Source organism: Marmota marmota, unplaced genomic scaffold, assembly GCF_001458135.2.
Source record: "Marmota marmota marmota unplaced genomic scaffold, marMar, whole genome shotgun sequence".
Taxonomy (NCBI): Eukaryota; Metazoa; Chordata; class Mammalia; order Rodentia; family Sciuridae; genus Marmota; species Marmota marmota.
The window spans coordinates 20306273-20314905 of record NW_026000075.1 but is presented as its reverse complement, the minus strand read 5'-3'; the positions used below and the strand labels follow the sequence as shown (position 1 = coordinate 20314905).

The 8633-nt window shown below is 35.0% G+C and overlaps 1 pseudogene; it reads right to left on the bottom strand.

The window, feature by feature from the left end:
* Positions 1–6258: 6258 nt before the first annotated feature.
* The window catches only part of LOC107149538, a 60283-nt pseudogene continuing 57908 nt past the window's right edge, over positions 6259–8633 (bottom strand).

Genomic DNA, 8633 nt, shown 5'->3' with positions numbered 1-8633 from the left:
TCTTTCGAATTAGTTTTCCGCATTTACAAACCTAAGGATTTTATATAAAAATACAGACTTCTGGTTTCTCTTGAGATACCAGGCTAACCTTGGTGCATGGCAAAAATCAGTTGGACTTGAGTGGCTACAACTCTTTTGATGGAGCCTCTAGTCTCTACCCCAAGACCACTTCACAGATTTATATATCTGCCTCTCCTTTGTCAGTATTTGAAGTCTCAACCCCTGAGTTAGGGCCAGATCATGAAGGGCTTTGCATGAACAAGCTCATGTACTTCATGTTTAGCTTTTCCTATAAGAAATGGTTTTTGAGGGACAGAGTATCATAACCAAAAAAATGCATCAGAAAGACCTGTGTGGGAGCTCTATTTTAGATGCAAAGCCACAAAATAAACAAGGCAAGAAGCTAGAAAAATGGCCACGTAGAGAAATTGTCAAAGTGGAATTTATCAGTTTTTGTGACTATTCATATGTGAGGTTTAAGAGGAAATAATTAAAGTGTTTTATTTCCCTTCACCATCTTCTCCATGGTGCCCTACCTATTCTTTAATTCATTCTTAAAGGAGATCAAAGGAAATAGCCCTATGAAGTTTTTGTTTTTATTTATTATATGAAGGCTAAGAATATTGTTCATATATTACACAGAATTTCTTTAGGTAATCCATGAAGGAAGTTTCTGTCTGATCTTTGTACTATAAACAGGTATGCTTATATGAAACTGTGGTGTCTATTTTCTTTGTATGGACATTGTGAACAATGTTCCTATTCATATTTATCTCTCTCTCTCTCTCTCTCTCTCTCTTTATCATCTTAACCATTTAAATGTGTACCATTCAGCAATGGTAAGTACATTTATGTTATTGTGTAACCATCTCTATTATCCATCTCCAGAACTATTCATCCTGCAAAACTGAAACTCTAATAATAATTCCCCATTTTCCTCTCCCCCAGCCCATGAAAAATCCCATTTTGTTTATGTTTTTCTAAATATGACTAAAGACCTCATGACTAGAATCACATAGTATTTGTCTCTTTATGACTACGTATTCCACTTAGTATAATGTCCCCATGATCCATCCATATTGAAGCATGTATCAGAATTTCCCTCCTTTTGAAGGCTGAATAATATTCCATTGTATATATACACTACATTTTGCTTATCCATTCATCTGTTGATGGAACTTTTTGCTTCCACATTTTAGCTATTGTGAATAAAGGGGCTATGGACACAGATGTACAACTATCTCTTCTTGATTGGTAATTGAAAAGACCCTGCTTTCAATTCTTCTGAGAATCTTCCCAGAAATAGGATCACTAGATCATAGTTCTATTTTTAATATTTTGAGGAGTAGCTATACTGATTTCTAATTACTTTATAACATTTTACATTCCTACCAATAGTCACACAAAAATTTCAGTTTCCTGATATTCTTGTCAAAAACTTATTTTCTGTTTTTATGACTGTAGCCATCCTAATGGGGATGAGGGAACATCTCATTGTAGTTTTGATTTGCATTTTCCTAATGGTTAATGATATTGGGCATCTTTTCATGTGCTTATTAGCCATTCCTATATCTTCTTTGAGGAAAGTTCTATTCAAATCTTTTGCCCATTTTAATCTTTTTTTTTCTTTTCTTTTAAACTATTGTTGCTACTGAAGTTCTTCCAGGAACAATGCTTAGTACTCTGCAGCTCCAACCATCGTAAGAGCTCTGTCTGGCTCTGATTCTCACTTAAGGCCAGCAGCTGTTCATAGTACCAGAAATTTTGCCATTTTATTACACTTACCTTTATGTCATTCAGTGCTTGGTCACTTAATTTTCACAAATTATTGAAGTCAGGAGTATGAATTATCTTCTGATTTCACCAATATAAGAATGAGGAATTTTAGTTCCTTCTATTTTGTTTTCTATCATTTGTTCCTTCACCAATTGTCTGGATTTTGTTAAATAAAATCGCAGTTTGTGGTTTCTTAACATTTATTATGTATCTTCTCCACCTAAGAAAAATTTAAATTTCATTTATGTTTACTTATTTAGGATGATTATTTTTAACTTTAGCATTATAGTGATTGCTTTTAATGAGCCTAACCAGTTCTTTTATTCACCACTCATTAACACGAGAACTGACATTATAATTTTCTTTGAAGTCTACTTGAGTGCATCTTCAGATAAATTTTTAAGAAGGATACATAGAAGCTACATTTTCTGATCTCTTAAGTTTATAGGAGTTTTTCTAATGCCTTTGGGAAATAATAACCTTAGTGAAAATTGAAATTATTATGTCTTAAGAATATTGTGCCAAGTTTTTATAATTATTGTCTCATTTATTCTGGTATAGAGGATGTTAGAAAAATTTACCAATCAAGGTTTCTAATCGAGTTTGACTTTTGTTCTCTTTTGAGGAACATGTCTCTTATAACTAAATTAGCTTAGAATTATTCATTTGTTGTTCGTTGAATAACTTTTACAAATGTATTTTTAAAAGTTTTATTGATACATTAGAATTATACATAATGGATTCTTTATGCCATATTTGTACTTGCACATAATTTGCTCATTCTCCTTCTCAAGTACCTTCCTGTTTCCCTCTTCTCCTCCCTTTCCATGATCTGCTTATTCTACTTTGATGATCTCCCTCACCACTCTCTCTTTTTTTTGTCTGATAGAGAAATCTCAGAGCTACATATGTGCTTACATTAATTTTGCTACATCTACTTTATTCTTGGCTCCATCTTAAGTATTTTTTTTTGTAAAAAAATCTTTTTTCCTTTTGTCTTGCTTTTTTTTTTTTTTTTTTTTTCCAATGCTGGGGATTGATCCTGGGGTCTTGTGCATGGTAGACAAGCTCTCTACCACTGAACTGCATTCTTAGCTCTATGCTACTTATTTTGAAAGTATTTGTGTAACATATGGCATTTTAAAATTGCTTTATATCCTCTTCAGTATAATCTAGTGTGTAAAGGATATGATAATATTAATTAGTTTCACATTTGAATTAGGCCTGATATTTCTTATTTTATAATTTTATAAATATAAAATAGGAAAATAATTGGATTTGATAAAAAGTAATTAACAGTAATCTTTTATGAAGATTCCTTAGGGTTGGAAATTCAGAAAAAAACTATAGATCCAAAGACATATCAAAAATGGATACTCATAAAAGGGAAACAGTTCATGGCAGGAAGAAGAGATCTTGTTCCACTATAAAAAGACTATTTAAAAAAATGTATTCCAATGTTCTGTAAGATAACATTTATTCTGATTTTCATATAAGTTTAACCTGGAGTTACACCTGAAAAACATCATTCAGGTTTGGGAACAAAAACAAAGCAAAACACATAAACAAAAACAACAACCAAAAACCTGACTCAGTGACTGAAAAATGAATTAAGGAATACAACCCATTGAATTCAAACATTTTGCTAATAAGTAGATAAAAATTTGTTGGTTTCATTTCTTGATTCTTTTTTTGCTTGGATTTTCAAACAATTACATATCTTTTTTTTTTTTTTTTTTTTTTTTTTACAATTACATATCTTTACTCATCATCCCTTTCACTCTTTGGAAATACTGAAATAGGTGTGAGATGTTTCTGCCCTTTGAACAGAAAGAAATTGATCCTAAGACTATGATGAAAATATTCATGGCAAAACATTAAGCAGAAAGAAATAATTCAGCATGCATTTTTTGTTTATATCAGGAAAGTAATGTTATTTGCAAGGTCTGGGAAAATGGTGTATTATTACCTATTTTGTTTGAAGTTAATATTTATGATACGATCCCAGTTTAGAGAAAAAAGCATTAGGCTGAGAGTCAGGCTTATTTTGGATCTGTTACCAATTGGCTCAATGATTATCAGCAAATTGGTTAATTTCTCTGCCGTTCATTTCTTCATTTCTGAAATGGCACAGATGTCTTAGAACAAGACAATCTGCAAACTCCCTTCCAATTGTAACATGGTATGATCGTCATCTCTATTATCCCTACATGGCAATAAAGATTTATGCTGGACAATTTCTGTGTATTCGTGATGAGATCTTCAGTGGTTTAAAAATTTCCTTTTGGTTTGATATTTGTGCTTTTGCTTTGTGCCTCCCTATTTTAAATTTAAAACTATTATTGATAGATTCACAAAATGAATGAAACTAGATCATGCTGAGCAGAAGGAAGACTGAAAAAAAGTGAATAGAGCAGAAAAATAGGAGGAATGTGTAGAAATTGAGAACATAGCTAACCAAGAGAGAAAGAAGAGAACATTGAGAACCATAGGCTCAAATTCTTCTGATGTAAGAGACATTTCTATTTGCTGTGACATTTTATCACTTTATTTGGAATTAAGTATATGGATAATTTTTTCAGACCATTTCTGTGTGTCAAGGTCCATGGGTCAGAGGTATTTGGCTCATCTCTTTCAATATTTATTATTTTGTGCTTCTTATTGATGTCTGATTGTAATTTTTGTGCGCTCAGTTCATCCACCCATTTGTATTTGAATTTATCCTTAGCATATTCTTATAGTCATTCCTTTTAAGAATAATGATGGAAAACTCCTTACCTTCTGGGGCATACTTTCTTGCATCTCCTTCAACCTCCCCAACAAATTCATTTCCAGATCTTTTGCTGGTTTTGCTCGTCTTTGAAATGGACTTCTAAATGCTAGAATGCCGCAGGCCTCATAATGTCTTTTTCTTTATTGATCGTTGGGTGATCTCATCCAGTCTTCTTGTTTTCCATACCATCTTCATATGCTGAAAACTCTCAATTGTCAGAGTACCTCTACAGAGACCACCAAGGAAACTTGCTCATCAAGTGCATTAAGTTTATTGAGCTGGATGACCAAGAGAGCTTCATCTCAACAGAGAGTCAGGAATCTCTAAAAAGGGGGAGGCTTAGGGAGTGGGTACATAGAGCTCTAAGGGCTGGAGTTAGTCCAATAGTAGTTGGACTGACTCACATTGAAGTGAGTAAATGTGTCTGGGCAGGAATTGGTCAGTATTGAGTGAGTTTCTCTTCCAATGCTACTTTGTCGGTGGCACTCTTGATCACCGTACATACAATGGAACAACTTCACCTTAACGTTCTTTCACTGTCACTGCTGGAGGATTCATGACATATTCTCATCACTTGACATGATCTATGTTGACCCATTTTTAACTGTTGCACTCCTTCCCCTGTCATGCAAGTGCTCTCCGAACACTCAGAACAAAGCCTAGTACATTATCAGCAATCCAACATACACTCGTGAAAGAAGTGAGTAAGGGATACTCTTAATTAATGCTAGCTGTAATTACAACTTTAACATTTAAGTCTCCAGTAATTAGCTATTTCAAGGATTGCATGTCAGTTGGTGCCTGCAGAGCTTCATCTGTCTGAGGACCAGTTTTCTTGTGTCCAGATCTCCTCTGTCATGTGATGATAGGTCAAGGGAAGTGTTCTGACACTGTGCTTAGTGGATTTGAGAGACATGACCCATTGTTTTCATTTCACTCTCTTTTTGTTCTGTAAGACTCTATGAAAGGAAGCCAAAAGCATTTGTTTTTTGTTTTTCTAATTTTCCTCCTTTTTCATATCTCACTTGCCTCTTTCTCCCAGCTCATCTCCTTTTTTCCTTTATGAGGGAAATTGTTAGGTTAACATTTACCTTACTCACTGAAAAACAATTTGATCTAACTAATATAGTAGAAGAGAATGAATCATTATTTTTAATTTCTGCCAAAGCTTTCCAGAACTTTCTCAAGGTTGTCTTTCTACTTATATAAACATTCAGCTTTAGTATAGGTAAAAAGTGGAGCATCTACTGGAGTGCCAATTTGTGAATGGGCAGACTATGTGAAGATAGATTTCATTTTATGTGGTATCTTCACTTGTGATTTGTGCTGGATTCTGGCAGAATTTATTATAGATTTGACAACTGACTAGAGCTTAGACTAACCAGGGTTGAAGGGTTGAATTAGGATTTGGGATCTGGATATAAGAAGACAGCCAGAATTGTACCTGAAGCTGTGAAGAAAACTAAGGAAGAAATCTTACTTTCATTTCATTCAGTGAATTTTCTTTTGTTTTTAATTTTTATTGGAAGGCAGCTTTACCATTTTTAACACACTGTAGAGTATCATACAAAGTAAAGCATTTCAGTGTTATGTAAAACCATTACCCTTGATCCAAATATTTTTGCACATGAATAAAAAGGTGTCTAAGAACTTAGGAATAACATTCTTTTCACAACTCTATAAAAATAATCATGACGGATAAGTATTGCCTAATATTTACTCCATTGCCTCTTTTTGTGACCCAGCTGTAAGGGTATTTCAATGTTGGTAAGGATATCTTGATTGCTGGTGGTGGTATTAACAGTTTCTATCTCCAAAACAGAACCTTGTTGAATGTTTGCAAGGTTAAGTGTTGTTACTTCTGCAGTAATCCAAACATTGTTCAGCTTCCACAGATGCTAACACTGTACTGCTGGAATAAATAACATTTTTATTTTGATGTACTTTAATATACTTGGCAAGTGGTCACTTCTCATAAGGCATTTGAAACAGGCTGGACGAACAAAATTCTTCTCATGTGTTCTCTGTGCCTTTGTAATTCATCACTTTGAGTAAATCTTTGACCATGGAACATTTAGTTACACATAAAAGGTCACTCTCCAGAATGCCAATGCACATGTGCCTTCAGATGTGAGGTCTTCCTGTAGACTTTGCCATATCTTGGTGTATGACAGATGTGTTTCTTCTTTTTCCCAGCATTGTTCCCTCTCCTATCACCTTCTTTACAGTTGGGATAAGTGCAAGCTACCCTCAGAAATATTTTTCCTTCTTGATGTTGTTGGTCCCTTCTTTACCTGCTCTCTTAAGTGTATTAGGTTATTGGTGTTCAATGAGGTGTCACTCTTCAGGATTAGGTTCTTCCTTGAGCCTACTATTGCAGGAATGTCAGCTCTCTGGATGTAGCTGGATTCTGGTGGAATCTATGGTTTATTATGACTGTGTATTTGGCAACTGAGTAGTGCTTAGACTAACCAGGATTGAAGTCAAAGCTCCACCTGCTGTGACTCGACCTAGCCCAAGTGTTTGAACAGGCATCGACATTATTATTTTTGGCAGTAATATTCTGTATTTGCAAATTCTGCAAGTTCTGGACCCTTTGTACTTAACATGTTTGCCAAATTATCTGTCCAGGAATCACTATCTGTGCCTGTATTAAAAAGGCTTCAGGATTCAGTCTCAGGTAAAAATTTTGCAAAGCCTGTTATATTTTGACCACTAGCTTGCACACCATGGCTTGTCTGTGGTATAAATCCTTGTATAATTTGAGCATGATTGGTTGGCTGCTGAGACTCGAAGCTGTAGATGGTATACAATAGGCTGTGCTGCAGAAACCTGCATATTTTGTCTATGTTTCTTCAGAAACAGATAACTGGATAAAATTTCCCTAAAGATCTGAAGAATGGACTTTTCCACTAGAAGTAGTGAAGCTATTTGTGTCTTGTTGAAATGTACCTATACTATTTATTGTAATAGGCAACTGTGATGAGGAATATATTGGCACAAATAAATCTCTATCAGTCTTCGTTTCATTAATATCAGGAGAAACCAGCATTAATCTTTTCTGAATGTGTGAAGTATCCATAGCTTCTCCTGTGTTTATCAAGTGTCCATTAGCAATTAATCACTACAGTCACTAAGAATTGACCAGTAGTCCCCAAGAGTTTAGATCAACCCTATTGATGAGTACAAAGGTAATGGTTCCTGCAGACCAAGAGATACATTAGCAAGTACTTGAGTTTGATCACAAAAAGATGAACCAGCAGTTGCAACTCCTCAAACCTGAACTTGTCTATTCCACCATGAGATTCTGGATATTAACAGGAGGTATTCCCAGGGCAAGTAAGTTTTGATTAGAGCCACGAATGATCTGAATTTGACTGCTTTCTTGATTTATACTCCGTTATCTGAAGAGCCTGTAAAATTATTCTGAAATTTCTGTCTGTTGACTGAATCTGTTGTGTTAGTTCATATTGAACCCTGGACACTGTGCCTTTTGATAAATCTGATCCTGGTGCAACTGAAAATGTTTGTTGTTTTGGCAAAGTCTGAAGGGGAAGGACATAATATTCACTGTAAGTATCAGCGCTTGGAATCTATACTAGATTTATAACTTCATCTTTTAATTATAGAGTGTCGGATAAAACCTTCCATCTGTTTGGTGTTCCTCCCAATTTTACAGAAGCCAAGTCACCTGTCACTCTAAGGGCTGTGGCAGGGGCCTGGGCTACACTAGCAGGTTCTTTGTTCACATCTGCCAGTGAACTATCCTCCTATACTCCCGTCTTGTTTTATTTTGCAATACTGGTTATTCTACCATTGAGACACAGACTCAATCCTTAATTTTTTGAAATTGTTCAGATGACCTCATACCTGAATCCTCCTACTTCAGTTTCCCAAGTAGCTAGGATTATAGCCGAGTGTCACTAGGCCCTACTGGCAGCACCACTGCAGGTAGTGGCCAGTAGAGCTAGCAGTGATGGCTGAGTGTCCTACATGTGATCAGCCAATACATTGTATTTTTTTAGTCAGATAGACCTGTATTTGAGTGGTTATGACATTCATTGTCTGGATAACTTGGAAAAGT